At 45.9% G+C, this 16,724-nt stretch overlaps 1 protein-coding gene across 1 annotated transcript in view; it reads right to left on the reverse strand.

Moving 5' to 3' along the window:
- Positions 1 to 14,618, reverse strand: part of CLVS1 (clavesin 1) — a 225,284-nt gene extending 210,666 nt beyond the window's left edge. The window contains exons 1-2 of the mRNA XM_029223172.1: positions 14,454 to 14,618; positions 10,348 to 10,441 (exon numbers count right to left, since the gene is read on the reverse strand). The gene's annotated coding sequence lies outside the window, so the exon portion shown is untranslated. The remainder of the gene's footprint in view (positions 1 to 10,347; positions 10,442 to 14,453) is intronic.
- Positions 14,619 to 16,724: the final 2,106 nt, after the last annotated feature.

Here is a 16,724-nt window from a genome sequence, read left to right on the forward strand (position 1 = left end):
ATACAGAATATATACAGAATGTATACAGAATATATACAGAAGGTATACACAATATATACTAAATGTATACAGAAGGTATACAGAATGTATACAGAAGGTGTATAGAATATATACAGAAGGTATACAGAATGTATACAGAAAGTATACAAGATGTATAGAGAAGGTATACAGAATATATACAGAAGGTATATACAAGGGAATACTACTCAGCCATAAAAAAGAATGAATTAATGCCATGTGCAGCAACATGGACAGACCTGGAGATTGTCATACTGGGTGAAGTAAGTCAGACAAAGAAAGACAAATATCATATGATATCACTTATACGTGGAACCTAAAAACATGGTACTAATGAACCATTTACAAAACAGAAATAGAGTCAGAGATGTAGGAAACAAACTTACATTTACCAAGGAGGAAAGGGGGCAAGGATAAATTGGGAGATTGGGATTAACATATACGCACTGCTATATATAAAATAGGTAACTAATAAGAACCTGCTGTATAGCACAGGGAACTCCACTCAATACTCTGCAATGACCTACATGGGAATAGAATCTTAAAAAGAGTGGATATATGTATATGTATGGCTGATTCACTTTGCTGTACAGCAGAAACTAGCACAGCATTGTAAATCAACTATACTCCAATAATTTTTTTTTTAAATAAAGATTATGGTAACCAGGGACTGGGGGAGAGGAGAATGCAAAATTATGGCTTAATGAGTACAGAGTTTCAGTTGGGGATGATGAAAAAGTTCTGAATTTGGATGGTGGTGATGGTTGCACAAAAATGTGAATGTACTTAATGCCACAGAACCGAATGCTTAAAAATAGTTAAAATAACAAATTTTATGTTATGTATATTTAACTACAATTTTTTTAATGTTTTAATTTTTTAAAAAAGCATTATCCTCATTAAGCTTAAGTAATTTCCTCGTGATGTATGAATTCATGAAACTTGGCAGATTTTCTAGTCCTTTCAACCAAATGAACAATTCTATCTACCTCCAAAATTTCTTTCCTAAGCAGTTATTCTTTATGGAAAGTTCAACCATTTCCTCTGGCTTAGCAGTTACTGAAACAGATACATCCTTAAATTGTAGTTTACAAAGTTGACATCCATAAGCTACTCCCATTTTGCTTTTGTTTGGTTTGGTTTTGGATTTTTTAGTGGCGAAGAACTCTTGAAGAAAACAAATAAAATACACTAAGTCCATCAGGTCATCTATTCGTGGGATAACTTGGCCTCATGGAAGCTTAATGAAGCTGGATTCCCACATACAGTGGAAACTGCTTTAATAGACTAAAGTAGCTAAACAAAGTGACATGTGGCACTTCACATTTGTTTTGTTATATAAAATTGATTTTCTTTTTTTTTTTTTTTGCGGTACGCGTGCCTCTCACTGTTGTGGCCTCTCCTGCTGCGGAGCACAAGCTCCAGATGCGCAGGCTCAGCGGCCATGGCTCACGGGCCCAGCCGCTCCGCGGCATGTGGGATCCTCCTGGACCGGGGCACGAACCCGCGTCCCCTGCATCGGCAGGCAGACTCCCAACCACTGCGCCACCAGGGAAGCCCTGATTTTAGATATTTTTAATGGCTTATTGACATACTATTGATACTGATTTTAGAGACACTGCAATTAATTCTTGTCATCAATATGCGTTTCTTATAATTTAAGGTTAAAATCCACTGCAATTAATTCTTGTCATCAATATGCATTTCTTAAAATTCAAGGTTGAACGACTCTGAATCCAAGCATCGTTCGAGTAGGGCCTTCCCAGCCTCCTCTGAAGCCCAATCTGTGCTCTGCTTCTGCAGGAGACCTTCAGTTCCTTCCAGAACCAGTCAGGCCAGAGAAGAAATGGAAACACACCAGCCTCAGCTCCACAGACAGTGAACAGTGAGATAAAAAGTCCAGCCTGGGGAAGTGTCAGTCACTTACGGTGTCAGCAAGAAACCTAAGTCTAGGCGGAAAGGAGCTATAAATAATTCTGAGGGCCTCCCAAGAATTCTTGGAGAATGTTCAGGAAAATCAAGCTGCTCCCAATTGCTCTGAATTCCTTTTCCGAGTGTAGACAATGGTTCAATGTCAGCTTACTCCTCCCCTCTGGGCTCTGTTCAGGACACAGCCCACTTTTCTTTCTGTTGCTCATGTGACAAAGCCCCAGAGGACTGTCACACCAGCCATTCTTTCTCCTCCTGGCAATCAGTTAAATGCACGAAGCCTTGACTTCCTCTTATGGACTCAGATCCATGCCTTGTCTTACAGCGTTTTGCATTCTCAGCAAGCTTTTTCATTTCTGATAAATGATTGGGTGCCTGGAGAGGAGCTGTCCCGGTGGAAAGACTAGATAGCTCAGGAGGCTGAGGAAATAAAAGTGCTTTTCTCTGATTCAAATCCCATTTGGTTAATGGAGACAAGAGGCTATTGTCTAAAAGCCATTCACCAGCAGAGAAGGAGCAAATCTCCCCCATACCCGGGAGTCTTTGCAAAGGTCACTCCTCTGGACTTGCTGTGAACTGAATATTGTGTCCCTCCAAAATTCATACTTTGAAGCCTCATCCCCTTGATGTGACTGTAATTTGAAGATAGAGCCTTTGGAAGTAATGAAGGTTAAGTGAGGGCGTAAGAGTACGGCTCTGATCTAGTAAGATTAGTGTTCTCATAAGAAAAGGAAGAGACACCAGAACTCGCTTGCTTGAGCGCGCGCGCTCTCTCCTCTCTCTCTTTCTCTCTCTCTCTGTCTACAAGCCAGAAACAGAGACCTCACCAGAAACCAATTCAGCCTGTATCTTGATCTTGGACTTCTGCCTCCAGAGCTGTGAGACAGGAATGTCTGCTGTTTGAGTGCTGTGTCCATGGCGTGTTGTCATGGCAGCCCGAGCAGACTCAGACAGGCATGAGCCATTTCCGCAAGCTCGCCCAGCCTTGTCTCCTTGGGCCTGCATTTGCACCCCAGCCTTTCTCCTGACTGCCCCGGGACTAGCGGGTGAGCCAGGAAGAAGCGTTTAACGTACTAAGGTATGTAAGGCAGGTTCAGGTGGGGAAGAAGGCCCCTCCAGAAGAACACACATGCGAGAAGTATTTACTGAGCATCTCCTAGGCCCGGGACTCGGCCCAGTGAAGTCCTTTGTAAGCACAGGCTGACAGCACAAAGGAAGCAATTTTACTAGTAGCCAATCAGGTCCAGATGCTACTGCAGCATATTTCTTTATGATTCCTACCCTCATCTTCCAGCCTTTCAGAAGCCATGGCAGATAGGCCAATGAGGTCTTTCTCTTGACCCCTTTCTTTCCTACCCTCGCCCACCCTCTGACCTAGACTCATTTTGCTGCCAGCCCTTTAGGTTAGACCTGTGAGGGGAGCTCTGTCCTCAGAGCCCAGGCCATCCAGCCCCTCATTATGCACTGCTCTGTCTTCTGCAGAAGCACTTGCCAGACGAACAAAGCTCTCTTTTGCAACCATGACCAATTGGCTGTGGCTTTAACTTTTTTTCCAGTTTTGTCGAGCTATAGTTGACATACATCATTGGATAGGTTTAAGGCATTCAGCCTAACGGTTTGATTTACATATATTGTGAAATGTTTATCACAATAAATTTAGTTTGCCTCCATCATCTCATATAGATACAATGAAAAGAAAAACCAAAATAAGAAAAAATATATTTTTTTCTTTGTAATGAGAACTCTTAGGGTCTAGTCTTCTAATAACCTTCCTATATATCACCCTGCAGAGTTAACTATAGTCATCATGTGGTACTTTATATCCTTGGTACTTATTTATCTTCTAACTGAACGTTTGTACCTTTGGACCACCTTCCCCTGATAACTTTCGTTTTTAAACTGAGGTTTAATTTATGCACAGTGAAATGCCCAGATCTTAAGTGTACTGTCCACTCAGTCTTAACGAATCTGCATCAAAGCACAGAACATTGATGTTGCCCCCAAAAGTCTGTCTGCCCTTCCCCACTCAATTCTCGCTCCCTGGAAGTAATCACTGATCAGAGTTCCATCACCATAACACAGTTTGCTTTACTTAGAATTTTATATAAGTAGAATCATACGTTTAGGTTTTGGCTGGTGAGGAGGTCTGGCTTCTTTCACTAGGAAAATGTTTTTGAGGTGCATCTATCTTGCTGCGTATACCATTAGTTTGTTCCTTTTGCTTTGATGTACCTTTTGCTTAGATGTACCACAGTTTGCTTATCCACTCTATTGACGGGCATGCAGGATACTTCTAGTTTGGGGCTCTTATACAGAAAGCTGCTATAAACATGCTTGCACATGTTGTTTTCATCTCTCTTGGATAAATACTTAGGTCATAGCGCAGTTGTAAGTTTAACTTTTAAAACACTGTCAAACAGGATGTACCACTTTAGGCTCCTGCTAGCAATATATGAAAGCTCTGATTGCAGCATGTTATCTCTCATTTTATCCATTCTAGTGGGTGTGCAGCAGTATCTCGTGATTTTCATTTGCATTCCTGAAGGATCGTGTGTGCTTTTTCATGCGCTTACTGCCATTTCATTATCATCTTTTGTGAAATACTTAAGTCTTTTGTCCAGTTTTTATTTGGTTGTCTCTTTTATTAATGAGTTGCAGGAGTTCTCGATATACTGGATACAAGTCATCTGTCATATGTATGTGTTGTGAATTATTTTTCCCAGTCTGTGAATTGCCTATCAATTTTCTTGATGGTGTTTTTTAATCCACAGGAATTTTTAATTTTGATAGTCTAATTTATTAATGTTGATTCTTTTATGGTCTGTGTTTTTTATGTCCTCTCTAGAAAATATATACCCACCTCAAGGTTGTAAAGATATGTCTGTGTTTTATTCTAGCAGGTTTATCATTTTTGCTTTCTCACGTAGATCTGTGATCCAGCTTCAGTTGATTTTTGTGTGCGGTGTGAGATGGAACAAGGTTCTTTATTTTTCCAAACAGATCCACAGCTATCCCAGCACTGCCAGTTGAACAGATTTTCTTTTCTCCATTAAACGGCTTTGGTGCCCAGGTTAAAAATCATTTGAATGCTTATATGTGGACTTACCATTACTTTAATATGTTTATGTGAAAAAGAGCCCCTTCCTACCAGGAGGAAGGGAAGGGCACAGAGAAATTGATTCTCATCTGTACAAGGACTATACCAGGTCTGCTGTGAACCCTCCAGAGCAGGAGCTGCCCTGTCCTCCAAGAGAAGAAACCAACAGTGAATGAAGCCCAGGAGCCTTCAAGCTGGGGAGGTGATTGGCACAAACCAGGGGGCATTTCTACCTGAGGCCTGATTCTCACGTTAGCTTCTCAAGCTCTCTGATGATGAGAGAGAGAGGGAAAATCAATCAAAAGAGCTGTTGGCATTTGCAAAGGACAGAGTCCCAGTTTGTTGTTTTCCATCCCCACTGAAAGAGGAATGGTCCCAGGTTCTTCATGAAGCTCTGCTGTGTGGGGCTTCTTGATCCAAAACACTGTCATTTACTCTCATTTCTAGAAAACTGCATGGAAACCTCCTCAGTGCTAGGGCACTGAGCAGATATATTTAGAGTTTTACGGCTGCTCTAAATCAGAATTAAGGAGCAAGTAGCCTGACCAATTTTCACTTTCCTATTTCCTCCTCATAAATTCTAAAGTGATTCTTATCATAGGGAAGCTGACATTTTAAGAATAGTAATTTTTTTACATCCATGGCAGATAGGTCTCTTTGAAGTTTTGGTGGAAAGCCTTCCTTCCAGCTATGGTTGTCAAAGTCATAGTGTAGGGGCCTTGTAGGTATATTGAGTGCTTGGAGACGGGCAGGAAAGGAAGTTGCTGGGCACTTGACTGTGCCGTGAACTGTGCTAAGCTCTTCAGAGGCAGCATCTCCTTTAATGATCACAATCACGGTACAAGGGAGGTTTCATCATTATTTTCTTCTAGATAACGAAGCAGAGACGCAGCGAGATTCAACCACTTGCTTGTGGACACAGAGCTAATTGATCCTGAGTTTGAACAGAGGGCTGTCAAGCTTCAATGCCTGTTCCTAACCACGATGTAGGCTACATTCCTCTGTGTTGCTCTGGTTCATTTGTTTTATTTTTTGCCAGATCAAGCTATGTGTTAAAACTACCCCCCCCCCCCCCCCCACAAAGTGATACAGTGCCCTCATACGCTTTGGCAGCTACAATTTTTCAGGCCAGAATGATGACATGGTTGTTTCTGATTTTTCAGTTGGAATGTTTGGCAAAGAAACGCTATTTCCTCTGTTGAATCTGATGGTGTTGTTGAATACAGCCTCTTTCATTTCAGCTTCATTCAGAACAGACAAAAATCAATTCTTGCTTACCGAAAAAATAAAGTAACGTGCTCCACCGGGGGGGAAAAAAAAGATCTCAGGTTCCATGTTATTATTCTGAATAATGACAAAAGCAGGGATGGTGCTGAGCCTCTTGTAATTGCTGTTTGGGGTTTCCTTTTTTGCTTTCTTTGTGGAGAAGAAAAAAATTCTGATTTGCAGACTTTTTTTTTTCCAGCTGCGCATATAGTCACTCTTAAAAGCCTAGGGATCTAGCTTAAAATGGCTTGTAAAGCATCTTGAAAGGACTAGGTTTTTGTTTTTGTTTTTTGCACATCTGAACTCCATCTAACAGTATTGGTGCAACTTTACCGGGAAATGCCCCCAGGACACCGGGTTCAGGAGCCCGCCAGGTGGCCGACATTCATCCTTTCCCTCAGTATCCTGGAGGCACCCGGAAAGCCAGGACAAGCCCGGACCCACGATGTTGCAGGGACAGCTGCATGCAGACGCGACGCAGGGGTCCCGTGGGCAGCACCCTCCTCCTCCCTGAACCCCGAGGCCACCACCCTCCTCCAGGAGCGACCCGTCCCCCTCAAGGCTCCCCCCCGCCCCCGAGGCACAAACCTCCTCTCCCGTTTACTTTATCCTCGTTATTAGAGGACTTTATTTTTATGTCTACCTTGCCAGCCGCAGAAAACAAACGACAATAGCGCTTCCGATTGTCTCCACACCCGCTCCCCCTGGAGCAAACCCCACCTGCAGCCACCGTCTGCGAGACTGCTCTGCGTGCAAATGTTTCCAACAGACCTCTGAAAGGCAGCCACTTGCCCAGCCACACGACTGCTTTCCCGCAAACACTGCGATTTCAGATTTTAACTGCAGCCCCTTGATTGGACATCAGAAGTCCGTAAGTGGGCTTCCCTGGTGGCGCAGTGGTTGAGAGTCCGCCTGCCGATGCAGGGGACACGGGTTCGTGCCCCGGTCCGGGAAGATCCCACATGCCGCGGAGCGGCTGGGCCCGTGAGCCATGGCCGCTGAGCCTGCGCGTCCGGAGCCTGTGCTCCGCGGCGGGAGGGGCCGCAACAGTGAGAGGCCCGCGTACCAAAAAAAAAAAAAAAAAAGTCCATAAGTGAGCGTTTGAAATGGCATCTCTAAAAGGCAAATCTACCCATTTCAAGCACTTCCGCAGCGTTGTCAGAGAACCGCACTGGTTTTGTTAGGCAGCAAGTTAGCCATGAGCAACGAGAGGTGGTCCCCTCGGCGGAAGGTCCAACAGCCACCTAATCCCGCCAAGCTATTTTGCCAACCCCGCCCCAAACACGACCCCATCAGTCCTCCAAAATGGTCAGGGTACCGAAACCACCACCCCCCCACCCCCGCCGGCTGACTGGAGGGACGGGCCTCACTCTGGCACATGCGCACATCTCAAGCTATCACGTCCTCAGATAACCTTTGGGCTCATTAAATGTTCATAAATATTCTATGAATACATACATCTAATTATAACAGACTGCATTATGGGAAGAACATGCACAGCCGAGCCTCTTGTTATATAACCTGCAGCTGTCAATTAAGACTATCAATCAACGACCTCCTGGATTACGGCAAAAACCTTGCCTAAAAAGCTCTACACCCCAGTCCTTGGGGGCCATTGCCTTCCTTGGCCTGGCCCACCTCTCTTTTGAGGTGTTCTCTCTGTTCTCTCCTTATCTTCAGTAAACTCTCTTGCAACGGTTAAGACCTCAGATTCTTCTTTGCGTCCTTACCAAGAACCAAGGCCCATGGGAGAAGGGGTCTCCAGACTCTCTTCTGCTAACAGTGTTTACCAATTTTTGAAAATTCGCTTGCACCACCCCTAGGAAAACACTCTGGTGGGTAGCATTAGTTATTCTTCACTTTAATAATCACCTTTTTCAGATACTTACAGAGAATCTAAGCCTCGCAGCAGCCAAGAAGAAGAAGAAATAGAAAAGGAAAGACAGTGGGGGGGACATTCGGTGAAATCTCGCCCCTACCCCACACGGGTCCATGAGGCACAGGGAGGGGCAGCTGAACACTCCCCTCCCCTCCCCTCCCCCGGCCTCCTCTGCAAGCGCCTGGTCTCATCCTTTCAACTTTAATAAACCAGGACCTCAAGGATTTCAGATCTGAAAATCTGCAAGGAAGGGGCTTGCATCCAAGTGGATCACCCTTCCTGGGGGAGAAAAATGCAAGAACTGGAAGCTACTCCTTCCAGGAAATATTTGTGAACCACTTGATATGCGCCCGGCCCTGTGAGAGGTCACGAGACAGGCCCCCCTCGTGCCCTGCTCCCCACCATCCCCTCACACTTTCCCATCTTTCCACAGGAACCACAGCCCTCTTTGAGGCCAAAATCTCTCACTTTAAGAAGCCCTCGGAGGTTCTAGAAAGAGCAACAACTTCAAAATCAGACTGATCTTGACTTCAGTAAAAGTTCTGCCTCTTTGTAGCTGTGGGTGCTTGAAAGAGTAACTTAACTCCACTAAACCTCAGTTTTCTCATCAGTAAAATGGGGAGAATATCTACTTCATAGGATTATCATGAGAATTAACAAGATAACATAGCAAAGAACATAGCCCAGGGTCCAAAGCCAGTAAATGTTCAGTAAATATTAGTTTCCTCATTCTGGCCCCTTTCCATTTTCTGGTTTATTCCAAAATCCTCTGAACAGCACCGGACTTGAAAACCTACCTTCCTAATTCACCCAAGCTGCTGTACTAACACCGCAGTAGCCCAGCTCTTACTTCTCTTCACCTTGACATTGACTTCCTGTTACATGCACGTAGGTATAAAAGTTTGTGTTCCTCTAACCCTGGTAGCCAGTGTACTAGTCAGGATTTTTTTATTGCAAGAGACAGAAATCTAATTTTTCAAACATGGTCTGGAAGAGCATTGATTCCCACCACCGAGAACTTATGTCCTGGCTTATCCAGGGCCCTGTAATGTCACCCAGCTCTCTCTGGCTCCATTTCTCATTCTGCTTTCCTCTGTGGAGCAGCCTCCTCTCCCACTGCAGATGGCCTGTCTGATGGGTGGGAAAGATGGCTTTCCGAGGCCCCGGAATCTCATCCTCCCAGCGTACCGACCTCCATAAAAAGAGGATGCATCACCCATAGTGCCTACACACCAACTCCAGGGATTTGCCCCAACTGGCCCTGTGAGAGTCACATCTTTGTACAACTGAGGGGACAGGCAGGTCACAGTGGCTGGGGCTTCTGGTGGAACCTCAGGGCAAGAAAGGGTTGTCATGACATTCTGGAGGGCACATGCCCGCTGCAGCCAAGGATCCTGGGCCCAGCGACCCAGGGCCCTACCCCTGGAGCATTAGACAAAGCCCGGCCTGACTGGGGTCTGTAATGGGAGTCAGGGGCGGGCTCCCCACCTGACCCTCCCTTCGGGGCAGGGGTAGAATCTAAACCAGGCTTTCCACGTAATCCATAGAAACTTCGGGTCCCAGAATGGGACAAGGCAGGTTTCCCCAGCATCTGGCCTCAGGAGATCAAGCTTAGAAAAGTGTGGAAAGGAACAGCAGAGCTACCCAGGGCCACTTGAGCACCTGGTCGAATGCAAGAAGTGCTAAGCGCCATGACCTTGACCCTCTGTGTGGCTCAGAGCTTTGTCTTGCTGGACCAGAAATGAAGAAGAGTGAAACTGGAACATGGCAGCTAAGTCAAGTCTTTCAAGGGTTCCCATCACACTGACAAAGCACTTCCGGCCTTACATTTATCTGCTCCCAGGACACACACACACACACACACGCACACACACACGCACGCGCGTGCGCACACGCCAGGTGCTGTGGTGAGGACGGTTACAGGGAAGTGTCTGCAGAGAACAAGAGGGTTGTTTGGCCTTTACTAGATGCCTCTTATCTGGGCATAACAGGAATACTTTTGAAATATTTAATTAGGTCACAACATGTCTGTAAGGAAGGTATTATTATTCACCTTCCCCAACTGAAAAAACTGAAACAGAAAGTTCAAAGCGTTCCCAGGAAGTGGGATTTCCAGTAGCGTGACGGTCACAGATTCTGAACGTGGCCACCAACTCACCTCTTCTCCTCTCCCGCGGCCGTAAGTGCGCCTTAGCAGCCGGAGGTCTAAATCCACATGGTTTAAGCTGGTAAGTCCACACAACGCTGGATTCCTAAAGAGGAGGAGAAATTTTAAACATAAAAAATATTGTTAGCTTAATCTCACCCACTTGTAGAGGTCATTGAATCCATTTCTCACTCTAGTCCTGGCCTGCAATGTTTTCTTTGAATATATCAAGGCACAGGGAACCATCCCCAGGAAACACTGGTTCCAAGACCAGACACCAGCAATTGTTGGAACATCCCATGTCTTATTAAGTTCGAATTAGTCTCTTCCTAACTCTGTGCACTACGTCTATTTTTGCCCATTGGAATCCATTCATGTTTTCTTCCTTCCTTCCTATCTTCCAGCTATTATTGATTAAGAATCTACTCTGTGCTGTTTAAATTGGCTTGAGCACCAGGACACAGCTTTGAAGAGGAGAGAAGGGCCCTTGTGTCACGGGGATTATAGTTTGATGGATAAAGAGAAAAAAAGAAAACAAACGAACAAAAATTTCAACTCGTGCTAAGCCTTATAGAGGAAATGAAACAGGATGATGAGATAGTGTGGGCCCGGGAGGAGGGGCTTTCTATGAGGGGTTATGAAGGGCTAAGACGACATATGACCTGCAACGTGAATGTTCCTGGAATCACACAGCATATTTCCAGCCCTCTTGCCTCGGCCTCTGCTCATACTTGAAGACAGATACCGTGACACTCATGCACGCATGTGTTGGCACATGTAGGCACGCAGACACAGCTGTCTTCTTTCCTCTTGGTTAAACATCGACATTCCTCTATCATTTCAAACGTATAAATCTGTCCATCAGTGTTGCTCTTAAAATATAGTGTTCAAAACTGGAGAGTCCACTTTAAATTTGGTCTGACAGACAGGAGGGGTGGATCCATGCACTCACTCTCTTGTTCTGGACTCCATCCTGCCATTAACTAGACTTCTGTGCTTCCAGACATTGGGGTGCCAAAGTCGCAATCGGCTTTGACAACCTGTATTCATTAGTCTTCCCATTAAGCTCTCAGCCAACTAAGTACAGGAAGTCTAGCACATGCACTGTTGCCGAGTGTCATCACTAGTATCCTGTCACTTTGTCATTTTGGGTGGGGAGGGGTAGTCAAGAGGAGGACCTGGGTCTCACCCTTTTTCTGTTAAAGCCATTTTGCTACCTGATTAATATTTTCTTTTTTTTTTTTTTTTTTTTGCGGTACGCAGGCCTCTCACTGTTGTGGCCTCTCCCGTTGCAGAGCACAGGCTCCAGACGCGCAGGCTCAGCGGCCATGGCTCACGGGCCCAGCGGCTCCGCGGCATGTGGGATCTTCCCGGACCGGGGCACGAACCCACGTCCCCTGCATCGGCAGGCGGACTCTCAACCACTGCGCCACCAGGGAAGCCCGAGATTTTCTTTTTTTTTAGTGCAGATATTGTCATTAGGATTTTAACTGAATCTACATTTCACTCTCAGATTTGATAAGCATGATACCAACATTCAGATCCAACTCATGATAAAAACATCTCCCAGGAGGGGACAGGGAAGGACTGTGGACAGTCAAGCAGTTATCAAGCCAACTAAAATATAATGAGCCAGTCCACAGAAAAGAGAAAGATGCAAGACACCTGCTGAAATCCAAATACACTTATACATTCATTCAAGACCCAGCGAACAAAGAAAGAAGGTCATTGTGGCATTAAACCGGTGCTGAGTCTTGAATTTGAATTCTCAAAGACTCTCCTTTTGAAACTCTGTTCTAAATACGTGTTCTAGAATCTTGCCTATTCTATATATGGGCTCACCAGTTTATGGAACACATATTTTTATTTTCCCCTTGAAAATTCCAACTTTAATCCCTGGATCATGTTCCAGGATCCCCCAGAGGTTGCTGACAGCACTGCTGCAGTTGAAAATGAAGGTTTTTTTCTCAATGTCCTAAGACGCAATCCATTTGGGGCCAGAGACTTAGAAACTTAGAACCCATAACAGCCTCACTTTTACAATCATTGATCTAATGTTGGGTTCTTTTTATGGTCATCAGTTCCCCCATTTCCAGTAAGATTCTCATCCCTAAAAAAAATTGAGGTAGAAAATAGGAATTGAACACTTCTCCATTTATTGCTTTTCGTGTATCGTTTTTGTTGTTCATACCTTTTATTTGAGGATATAGAGAAGTTCCCCAAGAGTAAAGCGGAAAGTGATAGAAAGGAAACCTATATAAGAAATAAATGAAAGACAAATACCGCACAATGTCAGTCATATGCGGAATATTAAAAACAAAGTGAACAAACCAAACCAAACGAAAACAAACACGTAGACACAGAGAACAGAGTAGTGGTTGCCAGAGGGGAAGGGGCAGGGGGGTGGGCGAAATGCGTAAAGGGGGTCAACTGTATGGTGATGGATGGAAACTAAATTTTTGGTGGGTATACAGAAATAGACATATAACGTTGTACACATGAAACTTGCATCATGTTATAAGCCGATTTTTAAAAAATCTTTAAAAAAAATGAGGTTTTACACCTATCTTTTTAGGATATTCTGAAAATTAAATTTCTAAATTCATATGTGCCTGGTCTAAGCACTATGGTAAGAAATTTCTTTAAGCTTCAGATGACATTCTCTTTCACACCCAAGGTTTTTATCATTACAAAGTATTCCCTCTTTGATCTGAAATAATTCCACAGCAGCAATATCCATTGTTGCTTCTTTTAACTTCCTAGAAATAGAACTGTCGCCAAAACAAGTGGAAAATCTATCGGCAGCTCTGTTTTCACTGAGTGAGGGGTCCAGCCGAAGTCCGGTTATTTCCAGCCCTCTCTTGTGATTCGCTCTTTCCCCTAAGTCTGTCTTGGGGTTTGTATCGGGAACACGTGATTCACTTCCTGCCTCAGACGGGGGGTGGGGGGGGATTCCACACGGACAAGCAACGCCCCTTCTCCTTTAAGCTTGACTGAGAAACCCTCCATCTTGTGAAGGGGACATTCTCAAAAGGAGGAAGTCCTGCTTCAGTCACCTTTTTGCAAGGGCTGCTGATCTTATGATCAATCCCATCACCAGGAAAGGAACTCAAATATGGGTTGTGCCTACCTAATTAGGTATGTCCCCCAAACAATATATAAAGTATGCTTTTAACTCGGGGCTTTATAAAGACCCTACAGTCATGTTGATGATATATATATATATATATATATATATAGTCAAAATACTGGTTAATACACTAGTATTCAACAATACAGAAATAAAATATTAGAAATATGTATCATATATATGCTATTTTCTGAATGCTGCTATTGTTCTTAAGTGAGTTGAAATACAACTGAGGTCATAGAGTAAAGTTCCACTTGTCTCCATGTTTAGATGAGGTTATTTGAAGAAAAGAAGGAGACCGAAAAGAGGAAGCAGAGGAGTAAGGGGAGGGCTGATATTTCAGAGGACCTACTATGCTGCAGGTGTTTTTGACACCTCGTTGTACTTTATGTACATGTGCACACATGACGAAACAACTCTTATTATTACCCCATTTTACATCTGAGAAAACGGGAGCTCAGATGAGCTCAAATAAGTGAAATGATGAAATTAGTAAAAGGCAGAAGATGGACACAGAATGAGTCTCACCCTTCTGGCCAAATAGGGGAGGATTCAGGGTCACTTTCAGCCTCGAAGGTGTGCCCAGGAATCTGCTGCAGCACAGTGACAAGCAGGGGTGAAGAACGGCAAGTCAATGGAGATGATGAAGGACAAAGAAACTGCTAAACGTTTCTCCCTGCTAATCAACGGAATCAGTATGAGAGGAGACACCTGTCGCCAATGGAAAGATCAAGGCTGCCTGTCTCTCCTCACTTTCTGCTTCTCTCCCTTCATCAGGCTGTGACGCTTTGCTCCCTTCTAGATCACAGCCTCTGGAAATGTGCCTGCATCCTCAGGCTCCTTAATGCAGCCGCCTGCCTTCCCGCCCGCCCGGGTCCCGGGTCCGTTGCCCCTTGTCCGCCGCTGGCGGCGCCCCCAGAGAGGGGGCTTGGCGCTGGGGAGAGGGGCTGGGGGCACGCGGCCGACGTTCACCGGCTCCTGTACCAACCTTAAGCGGGAAGAGTGTGTCACCAGATGATAAAATGCTAAACGACAACTCATTTTCATTCTGCGGAACAGATTTGTTGAATATTTCATTCCTGTCACCTGCTCCTTTTCGGGCCACCGTCACACGGCTGGAAGGGCTCCCGGGGAATTGCTTGAAAGGTTGGCGCCTGCAGCGAGCGTGGGTCCTGACGCTCGGCTTTCCGGCGTGGCCCCCGGGCGCCGGCTCCGTTGGTGTCTCAACGCTGCCCTCTGCTGGGCGGAGGCCCGCAGCCACCGAGCGGCTGAACGGAGAGGGGCCACCCACGCGGGAAGGGAGACGGCGCCAAGGGGTGTGTAGCTGTATACAAGGGGGCACAGCAGAAATCCACCGCCTTCGAGGGCATCGGACCTCACCGGATGGATGCTCAGCTGCTCTTTCTTTCCGCTGCGCGGCCGCTGCCACCCGCTTCCAGGCTGTCAGTACACAGATGAAGAAAGCCACTGTCGCCGAGGACTTTCCTGCCTGAAAGAGATTTGCTTGTGGAACGAAGATACGTGTGAGTTGGAGGAGTGGGGGAGGGTTGCTACTACTAGGAAAGAGCGAAAAAACACCTGGGGCGTATATACAAGATTTCCAGATTCAGGGTCCCTTGATAAACCACACATTCACCCCAGCTGGGAACCACCATCCCCCGCAAGGAGCACTCCCTGAGGGGACCCAGCCCCGCCCGCCTGGCCGGCTGCTGTCCCCGCCCTTCAGGCTGCGTTCCTGGCACTATTCCCCGTCAGTCACCCCAACTTGCCCCTCCCCCGCCAGCTCTCTCCTCCCCAAGTCCATCCTCCACTCAACCCAAGGAAATCTACATAAAATGACTCAATTAACATAAAGCTCCTCATACAGTGCTAGGCGTGGGGTAAGCACTCAAGAAATTTTAGCTAGAAATTTAGTTATCTCTGATCAGCCACTTCCTGCCCAGTGAATGCTTTAAGGGGCTCCCCACGTATGTCAGCGGGCCTCTGCCTAGCTCTCTGCTTCCTCTTCAAGCATCTCCTCAAGCTTTACAAACCAGCGATGGAACCCTTGGGGCTCTCCCGTGCACACCCTGTGTCTGATCGCTACCAGTGGTAGTGCTAATCCCTTTACCTAGTAGACCCTCTCCTGGCCCCTTCATCTGTATTGATCCAGACTCAAGCCTTCCTGAAGGCCTCTTCTCCTTCAGGAGTTTCCTAAGTGTCTGCTTAGGAGTCTGTCTGCCCTCTGTGTATGAGCTTCTTGAATTCCAGGACTGTCTGAGTCATCTTTCCATCCCGTACAGCCTGCACAGTACATGGAGACACTTGAGACTCACCAGATGTTCATTGCATGAGTGAATGAATGAAGGCAGGAAAGAATGTACACACCAGAGGGGGTCCCAGAAGCACCTACCTGCCCCAACCATCTCCTTGTACCTGCCAACTCAGAGCCTTATGACTTAATCTGCTCCTGTGGTGGTTGGGAAGGACACCGCATCACCTCCTGGGAGGCTTTGGCCAGTCAAGTTCACCTGGACCTTCAACTTTTTAAATAAGATGATGCTGGCCACTCCAAGCCTAGCTACCCGTGAGAAGGGAAGTGATTTTTGGAGGAGAGGAGAGAGAGGTTCTGGAGACTTGGGAACTTGGCAGAGGACAGGTCTGGCAGGAGTACAAGAATTGAGACCCAGGAGAGAGCTATTAGGACCCTAGGCACACAAGGAAAGAAGAGTGTGTGGGAGCTCCGCAGAGGGGCTTAGAGGAGAGGAAAATTGCCTGAGTCCCTTGTACGTGCCAAGTGCCGTTCATATCACTCCTGAACCCCATGCCAACCATAGAAGTTCACGCTCCCCATTTTCTCAATGGGAAATTGAGGCTCAGGTAGATTTGGTTCCATACCTGAGGTCACACAGCAACTAAGTGACAGCCCTAAGATTCAGACCCGGGCTCCATGACTTTAAGCCTATATTTTCACATTACGTTAATGTTTGCTCTGCTTTGAGAAGAAAGGCCAAAGCACCTGGCACCTAGCAGGAACTAACCTCCCACCTCCATGTGAAGTGGTCTAGCACTTCTAAAGATCATTCTCCTCTCCATCTTGGGAGTACCGGTGGATTTCTCCACCTCTGAAACAGGCCCCCTTGAATATTAAGGGTCACCTATAATTCAGGCCCCCTTGAATATTAAGGGTCACCTATAATTCAGACCCCTTCATACCTCCCAGTCTGGGCAAGTCCTAGGTCTGATGGGGAACAGTAATTGAAGAGTCTCATTTCCCATC

The sequence above is a fragment of the Monodon monoceros genome, unplaced genomic scaffold (genome assembly GCF_005190385.1).
Source record: "Monodon monoceros isolate NGI ecotype Baffin Bay Population unplaced genomic scaffold, NGI_Narwhal_1 Super_Scaffold_14, whole genome shotgun sequence".
Taxonomy (NCBI): Eukaryota; Metazoa; Chordata; class Mammalia; order Artiodactyla; family Monodontidae; genus Monodon; species Monodon monoceros.